The sequence below is a fragment of the Ambystoma mexicanum genome, chromosome 2p, assembly GCF_040938575.1.
Source record: "Ambystoma mexicanum isolate Mex_15411 chromosome 2p, UKY_AmexF1_1, whole genome shotgun sequence".
In the NCBI taxonomy this organism is placed as follows: Eukaryota; Metazoa; Chordata; class Amphibia; order Caudata; family Ambystomatidae; genus Ambystoma; species Ambystoma mexicanum.
In genome coordinates this window covers 949,782,063-949,806,155 of record NC_090923.1, presented here as the reverse complement: position 1 = coordinate 949,806,155, position 24,093 = coordinate 949,782,063, and positions in this window count along the sequence as shown.

Below are 24,093 nucleotides of genomic sequence, written 5' to 3'. Positions count from 1 at the left end.
CGTCCCTATATATAAACAAGGTGCTCGAGATAATCCTCAGAACTTTAGACCGATCGCATTACTGGATCCACTAGGCAAGATCTTGGCCGCATTATTTCTCAAAAAACTTAAGGAATGGGCAACAAATACGAAGCGATTTGCAGCAAGACAGACGGGATTTACTCCTAATGTTGGTACAAATGTAAATCTCCTTATAATGAACCTGATTAAGAACAAAGCCATAGAAAAGAAAACACAGATCTACGCTGCTTTCTTGGACCTACATATGGCATTCAATTCCATATCAAGAACACGACTATGGGAAAAATTATCAGCATGGAATTGCCCAACGGAGATCTTAGAGCCAATAAAATTACTATATTCCAACACCACAATTGCTGTGAGGCTGTCAAAGAATGGCACAACTACCTCCCTGATAAATACAACGAAAGGACTAAAGCAGGACTGACCCCTTGCAGCCACTTTATACAACTTATATACAGCAGATTGTGAAGGACATCTAAACGACTTGCCTCTAAAACCTCCGAAACTGAACTCTGTTCTAATTCCAGCATTGTTCTATGCCGATGATATTATCCTACTAGACAAAAATATTTCAGGCTTACAACGGAGCTTACATCTCATGGGAATGTACATGAAGACCAACGATCTACGGATCAACACTACAAAGACCAAAGTCATGGCTTTAGTAAAACTTCCATTTAAGAAACAAGTATCATTGAAACTTTCTATTGATAACATCTGCTTAGAAGAAGTATCAACCTTCAAATACCTTGGCATTAAGCTAAATCAGTCCAAAATAGAAAAGCAATGGCTCAACACTGTGGAAATGAAAACTCAATCACTAGCCACACAAGGATGTGTCCTACACCGGAAATACGGAAAATTCTCATTTAAACCTATTATAACATTCTATAGACAGAAAGTAATTCCGGTAATTACAAATGGCAGTGACGCAATGATCCACTCACAATCCAAACATTGGACGAAATTTGAAGCAAAATTCTGGAGGAAGATTTTAAGACTACCAGATTCATATCCAATGGCCAGAATTCGCTATGAAGTTGCGACCCAGTCACTATCTTTGATAGTGATATGGAAGCAACTTGCCCTCCTAAGAAAACTTTTGACAAAGGATGAAATACCAGCCATAGCAATTCTGAAAAACAACCCAACCGCTTTCCACAATACATTTCTACGGAAATGGAAAGAACAACTACTGCATCAATTAAAAGACGAAGAAATATCGCTTGAAACCCTCATGAACAGACTTCAAAATGCAAAACTCAAATTGGCAAACAATGATTGGATTAGAACCTGTCATGCCAAAACTTTATATTCCAGAAATCTTCAAAGCCAATCAGATATCTGAACGCTAAATGAAATTCAGAAGTACATGGAACTATTTCCTGACTACAAGATCCGTACAGTGTATATGGGGATTTGTCTGAATAATTTGCCTACAAGAGACAAACTTGCAATGATATGGCAAATCCCGAAAACTGATAGACATTGCCGTTTCTGTAAAGACCGAGAAGTTCCGGAAACAATTCATCATCTAGTAATGATCTGTCCAGAATTAATACCTGAGAGACTGATTTTCAGCAGATTCTTTAATATATCGATCCAACAGATGGACAAGAAAATGCGTTGGTAATTACAAACAGTCACTAGCAGGCACTTACTGGTGGGCGCGGGGGTGCGTGTACATGTGCCGTAATAAAGGCTGTCGGGAGATGTGGTGGGTGGGCGGGGCGCAGCGTCACTAATTGTGCTGGAAAAAAAAGAGAAGAAAACAAATCACACAGGGTCGCGCTATTTAACCAAAGCGCCTTGGCACGAGTCCATTAGAGTCACAGTGCAAGTCCCAATTCAATAACAGTAAGCAAAGTCTTGGAAGAGATTTACTTGTTTAAAGATGCAAATCAGTCCTCCACATTACGGCGCAATAGGGGGAAAACTTCCTCTTGCAGACACCGTTCTCAGTGCAAATTCATGGCTAGACAGCAGGATAGATGACAGCAATGCCTCCAAAGAGCACCCAGCCAAACAGTCATTTGCAGGCACTTACGGGTGCGTGTAAGATTTAACCAAAGGGAGCTGGCAAGTTCCGGTGTATGGGCCAGATTTGCAGAATCAGTCTGCTTTACACTAGGTATTGTACCCTGGTCACTAGCCCACTCCTCACCTGAGGTTTCTGTGTTGAATTCGGAGTCTTCAGAGCTGGTCTACTCTCTCTTTTCTCTCCAAGTGCTTGTAGTCTTCTTCTTCTCTGTCATGCCTTTCTTCTTGAAGAGATAGGGATGGCTCCCCCGGAGGCCACTTTGCCAATAAGACTATCTGCCCGGCAGCGGGGACTCCGGGGAGCCCACCCTACCCAGGGAAAAAAAGCTTTGTCTTAAAAAAAACCTGGAATGATATTGCAGAGGTGGTCGTGGCTTGATGCTGTTGTAGGCGTGCAGGTAGTGCTGATTCGTAAAGATTTCCTTATTAACCACCGGTTCCAGCATGCAATGATATGAATGGTATGAATAGAATATCCAAGAAAACCACGGACAGCTAGGAGATGGGGAGTATTCAGGAGGAATAGGAATTGTAAGAAGAAAGAGCTGAAGTGGGTTAGACAGTGCAGCTGCGGGAAGTCCAATCCAAACAAAGCATTTCTTCGTAACGGGTCGGCAACAATGAAAGGAAAAAGCAGCAAAGGTAATAACCAGCAGCTGTGGCGTGCCACGCCAGCTTGAAAGACAAGTCCAAAATAAGGCGCTGCACAGAGCACAAGGGGAAGGCAAGCTGCAAAAGGAAAGGAGAGAGAGTATGCAGCAGGGAACAAACGGAGGCAGGGAGGCCACTGGAAGAAACAGAACAACACGAAACAGGAGCTCAGTCTCGCTGAGCGTATCTGCAATAGGAGTTGCAACGCACCGGCTTGAACACCTGGTGTTCAATTACAGTGCTGCAGGGGACTACTGAACGTGATGGGATGCCTAGTACCGCCTCACCCTGTCCCATAACTTCCATGGGCGAGTCATGACAGTACGGCCCCTTCTCAAAGGTCCCCCTCCCGGTTTCCCGGGATGTAGTCAGTGGAATCTTTGAATGAGTCTGGGAGCAGATATATTCCGAACAGGTTCCCACAAACATTCTGATTTGGGGAACCCTTTCCACAGCACAAGATATTGCAGTATTCCCTTCTTGTATCTGGAGTCTAGCAACTTGGCTACTTCGTATTCCTCAGTCTGGTCCATTGGCTGAAATCTTGTCTTCTTGATCTTTCTCGCATGTGGATCTGGCACATAGGCCTTTAGCAAAGATGTGTGGAAGACCGGATGGATCTTTCTGAGCTTAGATGGAAGGGATAGCCGAAAGGCTACTGGTTTGACCTTGGCCTCGATCTTAAAAGGTCCAATGTATTGAGGGGAAAACTTACTGGGATGCATCCATCTGGGTAGGAATTTGGTGGATAACCACACCTTCGTACCAATGTCCCATGTTGGGTTGGGTCTACGTTTCCTATTTGCCCATCTCGTGTAGTCCTGATGACATCTTTGAAGGTTGTAAAAATCATTCTTGTGTAGGGTTCGTAGAGTGTCCAAAAGCGGGTCCACAGGGGGTACTTTGGCAAATAATCAGCCTGACAATGGTATATGTCTTGGGTTGTATCCATATGTAGAACAAAAAGGCCTCATTCCTATGGCAGAGTGTTTTGTGGTATTGTATGAAAATTCAGCCATGGGTAGGAGATGGTACCAGTCATCTTGTTCTTGGTTACAAAAACATCTGATATATTGCTCTAAAGTGGCATTCAGGCGTTCTGTTTGACCATTGCTTTCCGGATGAAAACCTGATGAGAGTGCTCTTTGAATATTTAATAGTTGGCAAAGTGTAGTCCAGAATTTTGAGGTAAATTGAGAGCCTTGGTCGGAAACTATTGCGTGTGGTAACCCATGTAGTTTGACCACATCTCTTAGAAAAACGTCAGCAGTGATGGAGCCCGACGGTCTTCCTTTTAAAGGGGAAAAGTGCACCAGTTTACTAAAAGAATCAACCGTGACCATAATAGCTGAATGTCCATGGGACAGTGGTAGGTCGACTATAAAATCTGTCAAAACGTGTTGCTAAGGCCCTGCTGGTGGTAGTTCTTGTTGTAGTAACGCCAATTGTTTGCAGTAAGAGTACTTGTTCTGGGCACATATGGGACACGCAGCAACATACTCCATTACATCGCTTGTCATAGTAGGCCACCAGAAATGGCGTGTTGCCAGTTCCAAGGTAGCAGACTGTCCTTTATGTCCTGCAGTAAGGATGTCATGACACCAGGAAAGGGCTTGATCTTGTAGAACTTTGGTAGGTAAATACAAGGATCCATCTTTGAAAAGCAGTTCACCTCTGCGAAGTAGTTGATGGTTTAGGACCTTCTCTCGTATCTTCTGGGCACTTTGGACTTTTTGAAGAAAGATGTTTACTAGATAAATGAAAATTAGTTTACTAGCAATATTTCATGTCCTTGGTAACCTCCAGAGTCTTCTCCCAGACTGCGGGATAATGCATCTGCCAATTGGTTGTCTTTTCCAGGTAAGTAGGTTATTTCAAAGCCGAATTGTGAAAACAAATATGCCCATCTCGCGTGTCTTGAATTACGGCATTCCATCTGTTGCAATACACAGAGGTTTCGATGATCAGTACAAACTTGGAATAGGTAGATAGCTCCTTGGAGAAGATGTCTTCATTCCTCACATGCCTGTCGTATAGCTAAAAGCTCCTTCTCCAGGACTGAGTAATTCCGTTCACTTGGATTGAGGGTTCTTGAGAAATAGGCAATGGGATGTTCCAAGTCGTCTTCCTTCTTTTGGAGTAAAGCTGCTCCTATCGCCCCTCCTGATGCGGCGGTCTCCACTATGAACGGGAGTGTTTGATCCGGTTGTCGGAGAATGGGAGCCGATACGAATTCTTTCTTAAGCTGGTTAAATGCCTGGTCTGTCTCGTGATCCCAAATAAACTTCACACCTTTCTTGAGTAGATTGGTAATGGGGAGTACTATATTTGAGAAGTTGGGAATAAACTTCCTATAGAAGTTTGAGAGCCCTAAGAACCTTTGGATGTCCTTTACCGAAGTTGGTACCGAATTATGTTATAGCCCTTGTCTTTGTAGGATCCATTTGGACTTGTCCAGCGGAGAGTATAAACCCCAAATAGAGGACTGTGGAGGCTTTGAATACACATTTCTCAGGCTTAGCCAGTAGATTGTTATGACGTAGCCGATGTAGTGCCTCTCCTACATGTTGACGGTGTTCCTCTAAAGTAGCAGAAAATATCAGTATGTCATCTGAATAAATGACTACTGATGAGAAAAGCAAATCTGCGAAGATCTTGTGCATGAATCGCTAGAACTGTGCTGGGGTTTTAACAAGTCCAAAGGTCATAACCCTGTATTCATAGTGGCCTAAAGGTGTTCTAAAGGCCGTCTTCAACTCATCTCCTTCACGGACCCTCAAGAGATGGTATGCCCCTCTGAGATCGAGCTTGGTGAATACGTGGGCTGCTTGAACCGCCTCAATAATATCTTTCATCAAGAGCATGGGATATCTGTCCCTCACAGTTAGACTGTTCAATCCCCGAAAGTCTATGAAAGGCCTCAGTTCTGTCGTGTCCTTCTTGGAAATTAAAAAAAGCGAGGCTCCTGCTGAAGAAGTGGATTCTCTTATCAGACTGTTTTGCAGATTAGTGGCCAAGTATTCTTTAAGCGCTTCCTTTTCAGGTAGTGAAAGTGGGAACATTCTTCCAAAAGGAACAACAGCATCTTACAAGTTCTATCTTACAATCCTCCTTACGATGTGGGGAAGACTTCTGGGTTGAACGTCAGCAAACACATCTGAAAATTCATGGTAATGGACTGGGATTGTGTTGACGCTGGTAGTTTTGTTTTGAAGTGTGGTGTCTATCATTGGAGGGGATCCCTCTGAAGCAAGACAGTGCTGTCTGCAAAACTGAGACTGAAACTTCACAGTTTTGAGTTCCCAATCAATACTGGGGTTGTGCCTTCTGAGTCACGGAATTTCCAATATAAGTGGGTAGTGTGAAGCTCTGATTACGTCAAATGACAGATACTCGTGGTGTGAGTCCATTCTGACCCTCAGTTCCTGGGTCTCATGAACAATAGGTCCAGAAGTCAAAGGTCTGCCATCTACTCCTTCAACGGGAATCGGTCTAATCTTTTGGCGTTTTGGGATTGCATGATCCTTTGCCCATTGGTCATCCACAAAATGTCCTGCTGCACCGCAGTCCAACATAGCAAAACATTCCACTGGACTCTCCTTGTTGATGGTGGCAGGTTGTTTGGTCTAAAAGGGACTAACTGTAGTCACCCCTTCCTTTTCCCTGTTCAAGGTCGGGGTTTTTCGTTTCCCTGTCTCCTAGGGGGTACCTCTGGGCAGTCACGCAACAGATGTGATTCGGAACCACAGTACATGCATAGTCCAAGATCCTTGCGCCTCTTGCGTTCTACAGCAGTAAGAGGACCTCTGGCCGTTCCTATCTGCATTGGCTCTTCAGATTGACTTCTCTCAGGTATTGAAGGTAGGCTAGGAATGGGTATAACTAAGTTTAACTAGGAGTTTGTTTGTGCCTACACCTCTTTGCGCCAAATTTCTGATGTAAATGAATAAAAGTACGTAGTCAAGTTTCTTCATGTATATTTTCTTAATTTATTTGATATATGTTCTGCCCATATGGATGACACGTGTTTCGGCGTTTCATTGGCGCCTTTTTCAAATCCGGGCTGAATGCAAGCGTAACATGTAATAAAACAAAACACAAAATATAACATATGAAATAGCATTTTAGCATATTTTGTAACACATTTAGTCGTTAGAATAGTGACTTAGGCTGTGTAGTATATCCTTTTAGCATTCTCAAATTGCATGAACACCTAAAAGTGCAGCACCTCTTAGTTACCTCAAATGGTTAAAAATAAATCCATTACAGTGACTATGTTAGTTTTTTAAAATTAAATTTGTGCAATCCGAAAAAGAAGTAAGTATGGGATGGCATGGACCTAACAATTTTTGGCTGTCAGAAAAGCATGTGAATTTGTTTTCTTACCCTTATTGAATGTAATGCGAATCTCCCTTTCCTTATTTCCGGTAATTAGTTTTTAGTTGAAGTGTATCACGGTAGTTCCAGGGTTAAATCCCACCTAGAACAAATTTGGTTGTTCTATTATGCTAACATTAGCCTTTTAACCTTCTATCGGATTGATTCTTTATGCATGATTCCCTGGCATATATTTAGACACATTTTAAACTCTAATAAACATGACTAGTAACATCTTTCTCATTGCATTTATGTAAAAAGTGCTATTCATATTTGCAATCCTCCAATCGCATTACATATCCTTGGTCTCATGCATTCTGTTACTCTAGCGGTCACTAGGAATTACTTTTTCAGTTACAATGACTGGTAACCGATTTGCTCCCCATTTGTGTTTACCAAAACACCCTTTCGCCTGAGTTTGAAATCCCAACCAAAATATATTTTGTTTATGCCACTCGGCATCAAGCGTGCTGAATTCTACATTGAGCATGCTTGTAGCGGTGGTCTTTCCACCCCTTAAAAGCGCTTACCTACAAAATTCTCTTGCTCATGCCTCAAGCATCGGGGGTCCTGTTTTGGTTCTGGCAAATCCTTGTTCATAAAGAGTTACAGATTGCTAGTCCCTCTTTCCTTTTGTTCATTTACAAAATTCGGCGGCCATACTTTGGGCTGAGGTTTAGTACGTAAGTCCTTTTTTCCTTTTTGATGTTTAAAATGATCTGTTGCATTTGTGTTTAGTGTAACATTGATTTGAATTTAAACTTCCGTATTTATCTTGCGCGGCTGATCTGTTACTTATTATTATGTCCAAATTTACAAAAATTAAAGTTAAAGGAGTAACTCATTTTTCACTATGTTTATTAGTGTTTTTTTCCTTCCCCCCCCGCAATCTCTTTATATTATGTATACCTAAGACAGTTTCCTGATGGGAATGGTGCATTATGGTAACTTTAGTTTTCTTCATTGACCATTATTTTCTCACTATATTTTATTAGCATTCTTTTCACAATTTCAGAATGGTGCATTGTGGTACCTGTGGTTTGATGTAAATTTCGCCTCAAAGGAAAAAAGGACTTACGTACTAAAACTCAGCCCAAAGTATGGCCGCCGAATTTTGTAAATGAACAAAAGGAAAGAGGGACTAGCAATCTGTAACTCTTTATGAACAAGGATTTGCCAGAACCAAAACAGGACCCCCGATGCTTGAGGCATGAGCAAGAGAATTTTGTAGGTAAGCGCTTTTAAGGGGTGGAAAGACCACCGCTACAAGCATGCTCAATGTAGAATTCAGCACGCTTGATGCCGAGTGGCATAAACAAAATATATTTTGGTTGGGATTTCAAACTCACGCGAAAGGGTGTTTTGGTAAACACAAATGGGGAGCAAATCGGTTACCAGTCATTGCAACTGAAAAAGTAATTCCTAGTGACCGCTAGAGTAACAGAATGCATGAGACCAAGGATATGTAATGCGATTGGAGGATTGCAAATATGAATAGCACTTTTTACATAAATGCAATGAGAAAGATGTTACTAATCATGTTTATTAGAGTTTAAAATGTGTCTAAATATATGCCAGGGAATCATGCATAAAGAATCAATCAGATGGAAGGTTAAAAGGCTAATGTTAGCATAATAGAACAACCAAATTTGTTCTAGGTGGGATTTAACCCTGGAACTACCGTGATACATTTCAACTAAAAACTAATTCCCGGAAATAAGGAAAGGGAGATTCGCATTACATTCAATAAGGGTAAGAAAACAAATTCACATGCTTTTCTGACAGCCAAAAATTGTTAGGTCCATGCCATCCCATACTTACTTCTTTTTCGGATTGCACAAATTTAATTTTAAAAAACTAACATAGTCACTGTAATGGATTTATTTTTAACCATTTGAGGTGCTGCACTTTTAGGTTTTCATGCAATTTGAGAATGCTAAAAGGATATACTACACAGCCTAAGTCACTATTCTAACGACTAAATGTGTTACAAAATATGCTAAAATGCTATTTCATATGTTATATTTTGTGTTTTGTTTTATTACATGTTACGCTTGCATTCAGCCCGGATTTGAAAAAGGCGCCAATGAAACGCCGAAACACGTGTCATCCATATGGGCAGAACATATATCAAATAAATTAAGAAAATATACTTGAAGAAACTTGACTACGTACTTTTATTCATTTACATCAGAAATTTGGCGCAAAGAGGTGTAGGCACAAACAAACTACTGCTTACTTTACAAACGGAGCTGAGGGACTCTATGTCTCCGTGTTGACCTACATCCTTGCGACACAATAATAAAATAATAAAATAAGAAAACCATTGCCAACCTTAATAGCACTAACATACGGGTCGCGAGAGTACACCTTATGAGATCCCCACTCAAGAAGTTCCTCACTCAGTAGATAAGTTTAACTAGGGTTTATGGGGCTTATTTGCAAGTTGCTCTTACAGGCGACTCCTTACATTCCCTGTTAATTCGCCACAAAAATCATTCTTTATTATTTCCTGATAATCTTCAATGTGTCTCAGGTCACAGGATTCGGACGGGAACTAAGCCCAAGCCATCCACGGAATAATTGTAAAAATGAGAAAATTCCAGGACTCTGCGCCAATGTATAATTGTAACTGTTGCTTTAATAAATCACCAAAGATTGTTTTTTAGACAGTTAGCCCTCTTGACACATGTTTCGGGTTTCTATGAGCCGACACGTGTTTCGGCTTTCTATGAGCCTTTTTCAAAAATGGGGTGACATATGTACATACAAAAATCATAGCATAGTTCCAATCAATGTAAGCAACCACATTCCATACAGAAAATCAAAAGTTAAGATTCCAAACAGCCATGATACCATCATATATCATGTAATTTCATAAACAACAAAAAAGACAAAAAAGACAGAGAAAGAAGGGTTGGTGAAGGGAGGGATTCCAAGGTATCAAGATAATAGAACATTGTATACACACATGAAAAAATGCAAGTAATAATAATAATCAAAAACACAAAAAAGAGAAAGAAAAGAATCTGTTAGTTCCATTATTAATGGATCTGTAGTACAGCATCCCTACAATTGATGGAGGGGTTATAGTTTACCCAAAGTTGAAACGATACAGTACATAAGAATATTTTCAGTATGCCTAATCACTGGGACCAATCCCCACAATTCAAAATTCTGCAACAGAACACGTGTAATAATCCCATTAAGGTGAAAACATATAATCACTCAATTGTTGAGTTAAAAAGATAAGGGTAATAGCAACCCGAGTGTAGAAGGCAGTGGGGGCACGCTAAAAACCAATTATAGTCCAATATATGAATATGCATTGTACAACCTGTAGTGTGATTGTTAAGTGTTCTCTAAACAAATTGACCGTCAAAAAAGATATTCTCAAAGTGATGAGATTAATATCCCATAAATGTGGACAAAAAGATAATGGTAAAAGAGAGAAAGAGATACTGCTAACTCTCATTTTAAGTGTGATATCCAAGCGTTTAACTTCAATGTAATACGCGATTTGTTGTAAAAGCAAATTGCATCTATCAGACTGTGCCTTCAGTGCTCACCCCATTAAGTACAAAAGTAATCGTATACACCAATGCATAGAGAGTGGGGGCTTACCCTGTTAGTTCATGTTAGCAACGCGTCGGCTGTTCGCGAGTGATCGCAGCCGACGCCATTTTAGAATCTCTGGTGATGTGCGTCTACCATGGCAACGTGGTCACGCGTTGTCCTGGTAACACCCGTACAACCTGACAGCATTTCGCTGGTCAAAACGGCCACCATTACAGAGGTTCCATCGTTACCACAGTGATCCTAGTGTCAAATGTATTGCTATGCTAAAAACATTTAATTAATGCGCATTGTGATATGTAATGAGGATGTAAATAATATCATATCGTTATATATTTTCATTGTTCCCCAGTTAGTATTTTTGTTTCATTAGGTCTTAGTGGATGCTAAATTGCTCTATCACGATCCTAATGGACGTCTTAGTATCTATAGCAAGTCTGCTTCAATACATTAAGACGGTCCATTAATGCTTCCAATATACGTGCACATACGGGTATGGTTAACCCGAGCACACACAAATTCTCCAATGATTAATTTATCATCGCCAATCCATATAGGTATAATGGGATGGATACTACTAATACTTACTCCATTACGATCACAATAGACGTCTTGATGTCGATAGCAACTCCGTTTAAATAACTCATGATGTCAATCTGGAAAAGTGAATACCCTTCAATTGAATGACAGATGTAACTTGATGGCCGAAGGCCAACCGTCTTATGCACCGAATTATAGAAATACAGACTGCTATGCTTGACCAAAAAGCGGCCATTTTAAACGTAGCAAGAATCGCCATTTTGCTTGTTAACCATTGCTCATTGCTTTCTGTCTAAACTGCTTTGCAGCTTGCAATTCTTGCGAATTCTGCTTACTCTGCTCAACTGTTAACATTGTTGTCTGAATATGAAAGGGCAAGGTCGCGGGACTGAGGAGTTCGTTGAAACTCCTCATGAGTAGCCCAGAAAGGAATGCCCACGCTCCCTCTCTGTAGCCTTGAGGGAGAGCTGCAGGGTATTTAATAATTTCACAGCTGCCAGCCAGTCTTGTACTGTGCTAGAATATGTTAGAATAAAACAGCTGAAGGCTTGAATTATGCTCTTCTTACGGCCCCCTTCGCAAAACCCTTTAGAGCCTGTCGGCTCCCAGGACACGAATAGTACCTCATAGATAGCAAAGCTTGGAATGTGACTCTTCGCCCGTGTGCAGCTTGCTTCCAAGAACAGAACCACTGTGTTCTATTCAACAACTAGAAGATGCCTCCGCACTTTCTAATTGCACATTGTTACTAGAATAGACATCGAAAGTGTCATAATTGTCATACCTGTCGGAAATGTCCATGGTCATCCCGAGTTCAAAGAAACTTAATAAAGGGGGTGTTAAACATGACATAGCTGATTGTATGATATGCATTTTGTATATATGTAACTGATGTACATAATTCGCTCTCTTGCGTCCCTCGAGGTCTAGGAAACTCACGTCGCGGGGCGTGAGACCACAGTTGGCCAATTGGGACTATTTTTGCTTGCAATAAACCCTAGCATTGGGAATTTGAACCTCGTGTCTGGCGCATCTTTTCGTGTATGGTTATTGCCTTGTTTCCATATCGCGAGGGACCCCTAGGGGCCCCTTTCAAGATGGCGCCCGAATAGGGACCATCCCCCACTTGCCCCATCGTATACGTTGTAACGGAGTAAAGGCGGAAGAACGGCGAGGACGGGACGATCGAGCCGGGATCAAGAGGTGTACGGGGCGCCCTGTAGAAGTGAGGAGAGAGTCCTTCACAGATCTGCACACATCTGATCCCTGATCGACGTACTGGGCCAGAGGGCAAAGGAGGCGAGGGTCCCGAAACGAGGCAGAGGCCAGGGAAGCGCAGACACGACGTTGGGAGAGGTTGCGTCAGGACAGGCGACTTGTTTTATCAGGTGAGTCATTCCCCGATTCAAACGAAAACCTGATTTTTGGTAGAGTGTTGATTTTGCAAATTCAAACGTCCAGGTAAAGGTTAGCTAACCAAAGGGGAAGGTTAAAAACATGCCTGGAGTACTGTCCACTTTAGCGGGGCTTTTCCGCTGCGGTAGACAGTCCTTGGAATATGGCCAAAGTGCACCGCCTGGGGGAACGCCGGCTTATGACATGTATGCAAAATATGGTGTGGGTGCGATAATATTTTGTGAAATTTGGCATAGCCAAACTAGAAAGCAACAGGACCATCAGTGGCCAATTAATGGTAGCTTTGAGATTGCAAGGATAGATAACCTAGAAAGGGTGTTGATAAGGAAAAAAGCGCGACCCGCAGCTTTTGAGACTATCAAAGATTGAAGGAGGGAAGCAATGATCCGACTTAAGAGTAGAGAGAAGCATGCTCGTAGGCACAAATCGAAGATTGAGGTAGCAGAAGAAAAGGAGGAGGAGGAGTGGACGGCAAGTCTAAGATGGGAAGGGAGACGTGAGCAAATGAACATAGAAGGAATATACCCGCAGCGGGAACTACACATAGCAGACGAATGAATGGAACATTTGCTAACTAATACGGGTCGAGGCCCAAAACCAGAATCGAAACCAAACACCCCATTAGTGAGTGCGCAGGCCCAAACAGTAGTTCTCATACCCCCCCAAAGCCCAAGCACTTCCCCTCACGCAAGCATTAACCCAAGCCCCACCCACAGCTCGAGCCCTCCCACAAGTGCAGACCGCAGACACACAATTTCCCAGCACCCAGGAAGGCCCTTCACAGATGCCACCTGTATCACTTGTCCCATCCGCACCTCCCGCTCCAGAAACAGATTCAGCAACATCCGCCCCTCCCGAAGTCGAAATTGAGACCGGGGAGGCGAGAGGCGGGGCTGAAGGAACAGGATTTGGATGGGTAACAGCGCGATCAGCAAAGAAAGAAAGATTGAATTACAGCAAGAGGCAGAAATGTACATAGAAGGAAATGATGGCAATGCAGCATTGGCCTCATTGTATGGGTACCGAAGAAGCAACGAGAGACAGGTAGTGTTGGAATGCATGGGGGAAATTTTGGTGGGAGAATGGAAAAAGATACTTGGGAATCTACCGCCACAACGATTGTTAGATTTGAATAAGTTAGCACGCAGTGAGCAAAGAGATGAGGATGTAAGAAAACATGTGTACAAACTCATTGAACTGAAAAATGAAATGGAAGATAGATATGCTGAAATGTTTGCTACACCTGAATATAGTAGTGAGTGTATTAAGAAAGGTAGGAAGGAGGCGTCGAGGGTGTACATGCAAAAATCGTGGACAAGAGTTTTTTCAGGTGGTGCAAAGCATTTGCCGGTACCGGGACAAATAGGTGATAAACAAAGATTGCAGGCATGGGTGGGGGAAACAATGCGATGGATGTCGAACAAAAGAACGTCAGTGAAGGAAGTAAGTGAGATATGTAATGGGTACCCATTGGAGATGAGAAAAGAAGCGATGCGAACGATAGTAGGAGTGTTACTGCAGCAGGTCATTGGATACAATAAAGGTAGAGGAAATGCACAAGGCAGGGGAAATTTGAATAATATGCACGGGGTGTCATTGGGAGTAAATCAATGTGCGTACTGTAAGGAGGAAGGACACTGGCAAGCGCAATGCCCGCACCTACAGAATAGAGATGGTTTTGGCCAGAGAAGGCCTCATAGAGGACATCAGGGGTCAAATGGCCCAAGCAGAAATAGCATACAGCAGCAGCAGGGATATAACAATGGAGGTACTCAAAACCAATCATATGGTCAAAACCAAGCGCAACAGAGCCAGGTATTGAACCAAAGTGTTCTGAACCAAAATCAGGGCGGGCAGGGCCAACAGAGAAATGATCAGAGTGGAAGACACCGAGGGGGAAATGGGAATATTTTTGATACACAGCCAAACACGTATTATAGCAGCAGCGGTGACTACACATCGGACGATGTGTTATTTTCTCAATAGGACAGCCCACGGCAGGGGTCGGAACCAGTGTCTATTCCCGTGAATCAGAGAGGACCCTACGTAGAAATGAGAGTCGGGAATAAGGAGCACAGTTTCCTTGTAGATACAGGGGCACAGAAGTGTTCGATAGACCACCACTTGGTTCCGGAGATCCCACTGTCGGGGCAAAAGAATGTTTCTGTAGGGTTCGCAGGTACACCAGTAATTAACCCCATGTCTGAAGCTGTCCCAATTACAATAGGACCATTTACGGAACAGTGTCCATTCCTTCTGACAGAAAATTGTGGGGAGAACTTGCTAGGATTAAATTTGTTGAGAAAATTGGGGGCAGTTATACATTGTACGGCAGATGGGGTGTCCCTCACGATTTGGCCTCACAATGCACCGGTGACGGAATTTATGTCAAAAGCGTTACCAGAAGAGCTAAGTAGAGTACCAACCTGTCTGTGGGCAATGCATGATAACGATGTAGGATGCTTGAAAATAGAGCCAGCAAAAATAACTTTGAAAGAAGGTGTTACATTACCACGAATTCCCCAGTATAAAATTTATGTTGAAGGTGAGAAGGGAATAAAGAGTATTGTTACTGACCTGGTGAGATTGGGGGTGGTTGAAGAAATTGCAGGTAGCACATGCAACAGCCCGATTCTACCAGTTTACAAGAAAGGAGGCAATGAAGTACCATATCGTTTCATAATTGATCTGCGCGCATTGAACAAAGTGGTAGACCCACAATTCCCTTTGGTCCCAGATGTCACAACAATACTGACAATGATACCGGCCACTGCAGAATACTTTAGTGTAGTTGATTTGAAGAACGCGTTCTTTAGCATTCCAGTGGATAAAAGCAGTAGATATCTGTTCGCGTTCACTCTAGGAGGTCGATCATTCACATTCACACGCATTCCACAAGGATACACAGAAAGCCCGAGTATTAACAGCTAGACATGTTAGAATTACCTGAAGGTTGCGTACTCTTGCAGTACATAGATGACTTATTACTAGCTGCTGACACAAAAGAGATCTGCAAAGAAAGTACTATATTACTATTGACACACCTAGCGACCCATGGTCACAAGGCGAGTTTGAAGAAATTCCAGTATAATCAAAAGGAGGTGTCTTATTTGGGTTACCTACTTTCAAAAGAAGGGAGAAGATTAACAACATAACGCATAGAAAGTATTTCTAGTAAGCCTATTCCAAAAACTCAAAAAGGAGTGAGAGCTGTAATAGGCATGGCCTCTTATTGTCGGCAGTGGATCAGTAATTTTGCGTTGATTGTGAAGCCGATGATAAAGTTAACTAAAAAGGATGCAGTGATGTCTTTACAGTGGAATGAGGAATGTCAGAAAGCGTTTGAGCAATTGAAAGCTGCGTTGTGTGCTGCGCCAGTTTTAGGCACTCCTTACTATAAAAAGATCTTTAGACTATTTGTGAGCGAGAGTGAAGGATGTGCATTGGCAGTTTTGACACAGGAACAAGGTGGAAGAAATAGGCCGTGCGGCTATTATTCTTCCGCGCTGGACCCTGTAGCGCGCGCACTACCACGATGTTTGCGATCCATCGCAGCCGCTGCTGCGTCAGTGAAACAAACGGAAGGAATGGTATTGGGGCACACTTTGATTCTGATGGTGCCACATGCCATAGACGTTCTATTAAACAGAACACAGACGCAACACCTCACCTCTGCTAGACTAACAAGATATGAGCTCATCTTGTTTGCACCCCACATCCAAATTATGAGATGTAGCGCATTGAATCCTGCAGAATTAATGCCACTGCCCATAGCAGAAATTGGTGACAACGAATCACCACCCCATGATTGTTTAATAGTCACTGAAGAAGAAACAAAGGGAAGAGTTGACTTGAGCGACATCCCACAGAAAAAGCCAGATGGGGAGTTGTTTTGTGACGGCTCTTGTTTTAAATTACCTGATGGCACATCAACGGCCGCATATGCAATTACAGCCCTAGAGAGTGTTGTAGAAAGCAGAAGAATCCCCTACAATTCGGCACAAGCCGCAGAAATAATAGCACTGACCCGAGCCTGTGAACTCTCTCAGAATTTGAATGTGAACATTTATACAGACAGCCAGTACGCCTTTGGCGTGGTTCATAACTTTGGCCGACTCTGGGCTAAGAGGGGTTTCTTGACATCACATGGGGCCAGGATTCAGCATGGGCCTTTGATTGTACGATTGTTGTCTGCACTCACGTTTCCAAAGCGCCTAGCTATAGTGAAATGCGAGGCGCATAACAAAGTAACATGTAAAGTGGGAGAGGGAAACGCATTTGCAGACAGGATTGCAAAACAAACAGCCACAGATTTGGGAAATAAAATGATGACAGTACAGACTGAGGAAGTACCTTGTATGATAGAGAATGGAGTTGCCACAGTCAAAGAAATGCAGGCTGAGGCCACGACCAAAGAGATTCAGGGGTGGGCTGAGGGCTCTGCTGAGTTAGATTTGGAAGGATGTTGGGTAGACAAAGAGACCAAGAACTGGATGTTGCCAAATTGTTACGTAACCGCAATGGTTACAATGGCGCATAGCCCTACCCACATTTGCGCAAAGAAGATGGTACAGCATTTATCCACAGTATGGAAAAATGAGCTCATAAAAAAGAATGCAGAAAGGCTAGTGCAGAATTGTATTACGTGCCTGCAACACAATGTAGGGAAGGGAACCGTGACTCCAGTAGGTGGTTTTGGCCCACCCTCTATGCCATTTGAGTTGATCCATGTTGATTTCATAGAAATGGAAAGGTGCCAGAACTACAAATATGTGTTAGTGGTGATTTGTGCATTTAGCAAGTGGGTGGAGGCATATCCTTTAAAAGACTGCACTGCCATGTCAACGGCAAAAGTAATGTTGAAAGAGTATTTCTCCCGGTTCGGGCTGCCCCGTGTCCTGTGGTCAGACAACGGCCCACACTTTGTGGGCGCAGTAGTACTACAGATCTGTGCAGGTCTACAGATAGAGAAATGATTCCACAGTTCCAGGCATCCCAGTTCTGCCAGGCTTGTTGAGAGACATAACGGTATCTTAAAGTCAAAGATAGCTCAAATCTGTGCTGGGAGCAAGTTGAGTTGGGTGGATGCATTAACCCTAGCGCTATTGTGCATGCCCAATTCTGTGCAGGCTAAAACTGGGCTCTCCCCCTATGAAATTATAATGGGGAGACCGGCAAATTTATGGTGCGCACCGCAGCCCAAAAGATTATGTGAGGTCGAGCATCCTATGTTAAGCACGTACTGTGGCCTTTTAATGCAGAAGTTGCGTTTAATTCATCAGCAGGTCCAGGAGGCGTTACCAGTGCGATACACCGGACCGGGACACTCGCTGGAGCCTGGAAGCTGGGTCCTGATTAAAAACTTTGAGCGGAAGACAGCATTAGCACCCAGGTGGCGCGGCCCCTACCAAGTACTTTTGGCGACGCAAACGGCCATTCGAGTGGACGGACGGAAGGCATGGATCCATGAGACACATGCCAAAAGATTCCCAGGACTGCTGACAACTTCCGATGACCAGAGAAAGGAAACGGTCTCGGAAACGAAAGAAACTGTTGCCAGTCCATTGCCACAGCATCAGCCTGAGCGAGAAGTGAAAGTTGAAACAAAGCCCAAGCGAGAAGTGAAACTCGAAACAGAGGCTGAGGAGGCTGCCAGTAATGGGAAAGGGCGAGAAATGCCTCAACGTTGCTCAGCAGAAACAACATCACTGCCAAGCGACACAAACCCTGCATTGCAAACACGAGCAGAAACAACGCGTGTACCCCTTTGGCGCCCGCCTGTTTCTGCAAACGTGCCAAAGAAAGAAACTACATCATTGCCACGGCGGTCATCGCTACCCATCATTGTGCCGCAGGCTGACACTGAGCCTGATACTGGAAGTGCAACGGCACTATTCACGGATCATACAATACCAGGAGTGAAACGGTATTATTTGCAGCCTCAACAGGCAAAGTGATCCACAGATCTTTGGTGCTTTTCTTTTGCCTTTGGTTGCACTCACGGACGGAGTAGGAGCCAGGGGCGTAGAGGAGACAAGTGTGAGAGTTGTGCAAGGCAGACAATTCAAAACTCACGGCTCCTCGGTGCGCTTATAAAAAGTACATGTGTCAGGAGCCAGATTAGGACAAGCTGGACGCACATAAGTACTAAGGCTGATAGAGTACATGTGTCCTAAGCCAGAGCGGGACAAGCTGGATGCACATAGTACTCTACCAATAAAGAACTGTTCAGAAATCGTCTGAGCAGTGGGAGAAAGAACAACTAATCTTGCTCGGAGTGGATAAGAGATCTAGGCTGTGAAAGGGCTGGCAGAATTGAACTGTGACATTTTCGTTGAACTTTTCTGGCATCAAGAACGAGAGACATTTGCGACGAACTTTGCCAGCAAGAAGAAGGACAATGAAGAACAAATCAAGACCGGTTTCAGCCTCCTCCTGCACCCCTGCTGAAAAGATGATAGTTTTAGAGACTGTAAATTTAGGGAAAAAGCATGGTAGAAGGAATAAGGTACTGATTTGGACATTGGTCCTGTGTTTCTTAGGTATGGTAGTACCAACAATAACAGCTATTAAACTATGGTTCCTGGAGTCCGCGCACCCATTAGAAACACTTTTGCCAAAAGCAGCTACTGAAAGCCCGGTTCATGTAATCACTGGTACTTTGTCCCCAATGGAAGAAAGACATAGAGAAGGATATGGCAACAATACATTGTTGCTTATCATAAACATGACCCATGCGGTTTTAAAGAAAAAATATTGCTGGGTTTGTGCCCATTTACCACAGCATGGTGGGAAAGGGATAGGCTGGTATGTACAACCGTTACCATTGGTTTATTCATGTGAAGTATCGTTGAGTGCAATGTTCTTTGGGAAATGGAACAAGAGTAATACGGGTCAGCTAGATGAGACCAATATGAATGAATTTGAGGAAGTGATCATGAGACCTGTGGGTTGTTCCATATTCCACAAAGTTTGCATGTTTTCACCAGATCCCATGAGGAAGAATACACGAAAGACAACAAGACTAGATAGATTACATAGGCAGAATGGACCGACCCCGCCAGCAGAAGAAACATCAGTAATGACATTTCGAATGAGGGATGAATGGAATAAAGATGCTGTGCCCCCTGCCTATACAGTGGATCACAGCCCCGAAACTGCTCCCCTATGTTTACAGAAAAAAGGTTCCTATAAAGTAGGAACGGTTAGTAGCAGCCTGAACACAGTGGTTTTGAAGCACGAAATAGAACCGTGTAATTAGGGGACCCTGTTTACTTTATATGTGGGGAAAAAGCATATCCATGGTTACCTAGGAACTGGGGAGGTACATGCTACCTAGGTCTACTGTTTCCAGGAGTGTTCCTCTTGGAGACAGCAGAAGTAGCCAGACGAACAAAAGGTAGAACTCAAAGGAGTAGCGAGGATGGAATGATAGCAATAGATATAGCCCAATCATTTATACCATTCTTGGCCCAAATAGAAAATTCCTACAATATAAGAAAACTGTCTAGAATATTAAAAAATACAATAGATTCAACAAAGGATATTTTATTGAATATGACGTTAGAAGAGAAAGGAATAAGACTAATGGCCCTACAAATCAGGATGGCTCTCGATATAATATTAGTTGATTGTGGGGGAGTTTGCAAACTCGTAAAAACTGCATGCTGTGTGTATATAGATGATTACTCCCCTACGATATTTAAAGCAATCCGGAAATTACATGTCCTAAGTTCCACACTCTCTACTGAAGAAGGGGGTTGGGGGATAGGATCCTGGTTGTGGGGACTATTGCGGTCCTGGGGATGGAAGTTAATTTCGATACTAATGGTGGTACTTGGTATATTCATAACATGTTGCTGTTGCATACAATGCCTACCAATAGTTTGCACTGAGACAACTGAGGGATGTATTAAGGGATGTATGCACATGGTGTCGAGAGGAAAACAAACGCATGGCCGAAATAACAGAGACACTGATGAAACAAAAACAGTAAAACAATTCATGGCTATAGACATTAATGATGAAGATGATGCTCATAATAGCATGAAAGGTTCAGACTTAGATACCCCAGACTTATCCTCATCGGAAGAGGATGCAATGAATGAATAAGACGTTTGGCATACGGCCAAAAGGAGGGTTTGTCAATCTGGAAAAGTGTATACCCTTCATTTGAATGACAGACGTAACTTGATGGCTGAAGGCCAACCGTCTTATGCACCGAATTATAGAAATACAGACTGCTATGCTTGACCAACAAGCGGTCATTTTAAACGTAGCAAGAATCACCATTTTGCTTGTTAACCATTGCTCATTGCTTTCTGTCTAAACTGCTTTGCAGCGTGCAATTCTTGCGAATTCTGCTTACTCTGCTCAACTGTTAACATTGTTGTCTGAATATGAAAGGGCAAGGTCGCGGGACTGAGGAGTTCGTTGAAACTCCTCATGAGTAGCCCAGAAAGGAATGCCCACGCTCCCTCTCTGTAGCCTAGAGGGAGAGCTGCAGGGCATTTAATCATTTCACAGCTGCCAGCCAGTCTCGTACTGTGGTAGAATATGTTAGAATAAAACAGCTGAAGGTTTGCATTATGCTCTTCTTACGGCCCCCCTTCGCAAAACCCTTTAGAGCGTGTCGGCTCCCAGGACACGAATAGTACCTCATAGATAGCAAAGCTTGGAATGTGACTCTTCCCCCGTGTGCAGCTTGCTTCCAAGAACAGAACCACCGTGTTCTATTCAACAACTAGAAGATGCCTATGCACTTTCTAATTGCACATTGTTACTAGAATAGACATCGAAACTGTCATAATTGTCATACCCGTCGGAAATGTCCATCGTCATCCCGAGTTCAAAGAAACTTAATAAAGGGGGTGTTAAACATGACATAGCTGATTGTATGATATGCATTTTGTATATATGTAACTGATGTACGTAATTCGCTCTCTTGCTTCACTCGAGGTCTAGGAAACTCACGTCGCGGGGCGTGAGACCACAGTTGGCCAATTGGGACTATTTTTGCTTGCAATAAACCCTAGCATTGGGAATTTGAACCTCTTGACTGGCGCATCTTTTCGTGTATGGTTATTGCCTTGTTTCCATATCGCGAGGGACCCCTAGGGGCCCCTTTCAATGACAGTCAATTCATGTTTACAATATACGTGCACACACGGGTGAAACATACCCGAGCACACATGAATTCTCCACTAATTCATTCTTCATTGCCAGTCCATATAATTGTTATTGGGAAGGATACTACTTTTAAACACTACATAATTCCTTAGCCCATTTTCTACATCTAAATCACTCTATTCATATGGCATAAGCTACTTCACTTAAATGGGAAGGCACATATTAATGTGCTGATCCATACCCAATGAGTTCCATGTGTTTATATTAAAATAGTGTAGTGCATGGGTAATCCAATGTTTAATGGTCTCCTATTGCTATTGTAAAAGTGTATAGAATTAGTCATTTCTCCCACATACCTCAAATTTACTCATAGGTCTCTGAAGAAGTGCATTCCATAACTATAAGTAAGGAAGAATTATGTAAAGAGGTCACTAATGGATTACTCTACAGGAATGACACCATTTCCTTATCACTATTAAGGCCTGTCAATGTTGAGTTGAAAAAGCATATCATACGCGCTTCAGACTGCTTTAAGGCCTTGAGTCTATCTCCTCCTCTTTTGTTAAGCGTTACATGCTTCAAACCTATGAACCTGATTTCAGACTTGTTGTTCAATTGGTGACAGGTCTGCCAATGCTCCGCTAAAGGCAGGGAAGTGTCCTGGCTACCAATCTTAGCCAAGTGTTCTCGGATACGTACTCTTAACTCTCTCTTGGTACTCCCAATATAAATCTTTTTACAAACACAAATGATACCATAGACAACAAATTTCGTTTTACAATGAATCCCCTGTTTGATTAACCACATCTTCTCATTCGTATCTTTAAATATAGTTGTCTGTTCATGTGCGTATCTACATTGTGCGCACATGCCACATTTCCTGAAACCACAGACATTCTTATGTAGCCAGGTCAACTGGCTGTCTTGTCTGATATCTGGTAACAGAGATGGACTCAGCATTCTCTTAAGTGTCCCAGCTTTCTTGAAGATCATGCATGGCTTGTCATCTACATATTGTTTAATATGTTCATCTAGTTTCAATAGGTACCAGTGTTTGGTAAGTATTTTCTGGATGTGCTGGTGATCTCTACAGTATTGAGTTATAAATCTTGGCCCTGTTGGTCCTCCTGTGGTTCTGTCGGACTTTGGTTGTAGAGTGTCAAGTTGCCGCATCAATCTGGTTCTCTTGTAATTCCCGGATCATCTTGTGGCCGCCTTGCCTGTGCCAAGCACTCTGGCAACCGGGATACCACGTTTTACCACTACCGCGAATAAAAGGGTAGTACCTTTTAACCGGAAAACTCTGCGGCTGGTTTCTTCCCTGGCAGTGCAACGACCTTCAGCTTTCCTCCACGTCGAGATCTTCTCTTCCTCTGGACGACGCCGTGACTTGCACCCGCTGCCAAGAACAACTGCCCCCGCTGGAGGATCCTTTCCTCCAGGATCCTTTCCACTTTAAGGTACCGTGTCCGCCTGGCCTCCCTTACAACGGTTAGTGTGGGGTGACGAGTAAATCCTCCCTTTCCATCTGGGTTGGCCCAAGGCTGACTAACTGAACTTTTCTGAGCTGAACTGATTCCTTTTTAAACTCTCTGCAAGACTTTTCAAGCCTTTTAAACTGTGTGATCTTGGGCGCATTGGTGCTCTACTCTCTCTAAGAGGGAGCCAGGCTTCTGAACTTTCTGCTCACCAGTAGACTTTGACTTTCCTGCCTTGCTGAGTGCTTTTTAAGTATTGTGTTGTGTGCTTCTCTACTTTCTGCCTTTTACCTCCCTTTTTTGATAACTTATTAGAGTGCCATCTTGAGTTAAGCGCTCACCTCTGTCTGAAAATAAGTGGTGTTAACTAAGACTTGTCTAATAAGGAATAAGGGCGGTATATATACTAGTAGTGACTGTGTTTTTGAACTTGCTTATAGTAATAGTGCTGGAGTGTTTCTAAGTGTGTCTTTAAATAAATAACTATATACTTGATACCAAAGCTCTGGTCAGTGTTTGCTTGTGCTATTGTCTGATTGTACCTATTGTGTATACTCTATATACTGCCTAACTCTTCTTGAGAGAAGTCTGACTGCTCAGCCACAGCTACCAGGTAAATCTGGGTGGTGCAGACTGCTACCAATTGGGTTTACTGCCAACACCTGTAGTCCTAAGCCTTTTGCAGTGGTCCCTAAGGGAACTGCACAGGTTTCTGCCTAACACTGGTGTACAGCGGTGGGATTTGTATTGAGTATACATTTCAGTGTGCTTAAAAGGCTCTTAGTGCAACTAACCACAAAGCTTAGCACTAAAAAGCTGATTTTCTAAACATGTCTACTATGGAAAGTTATAGTCAAGAGTC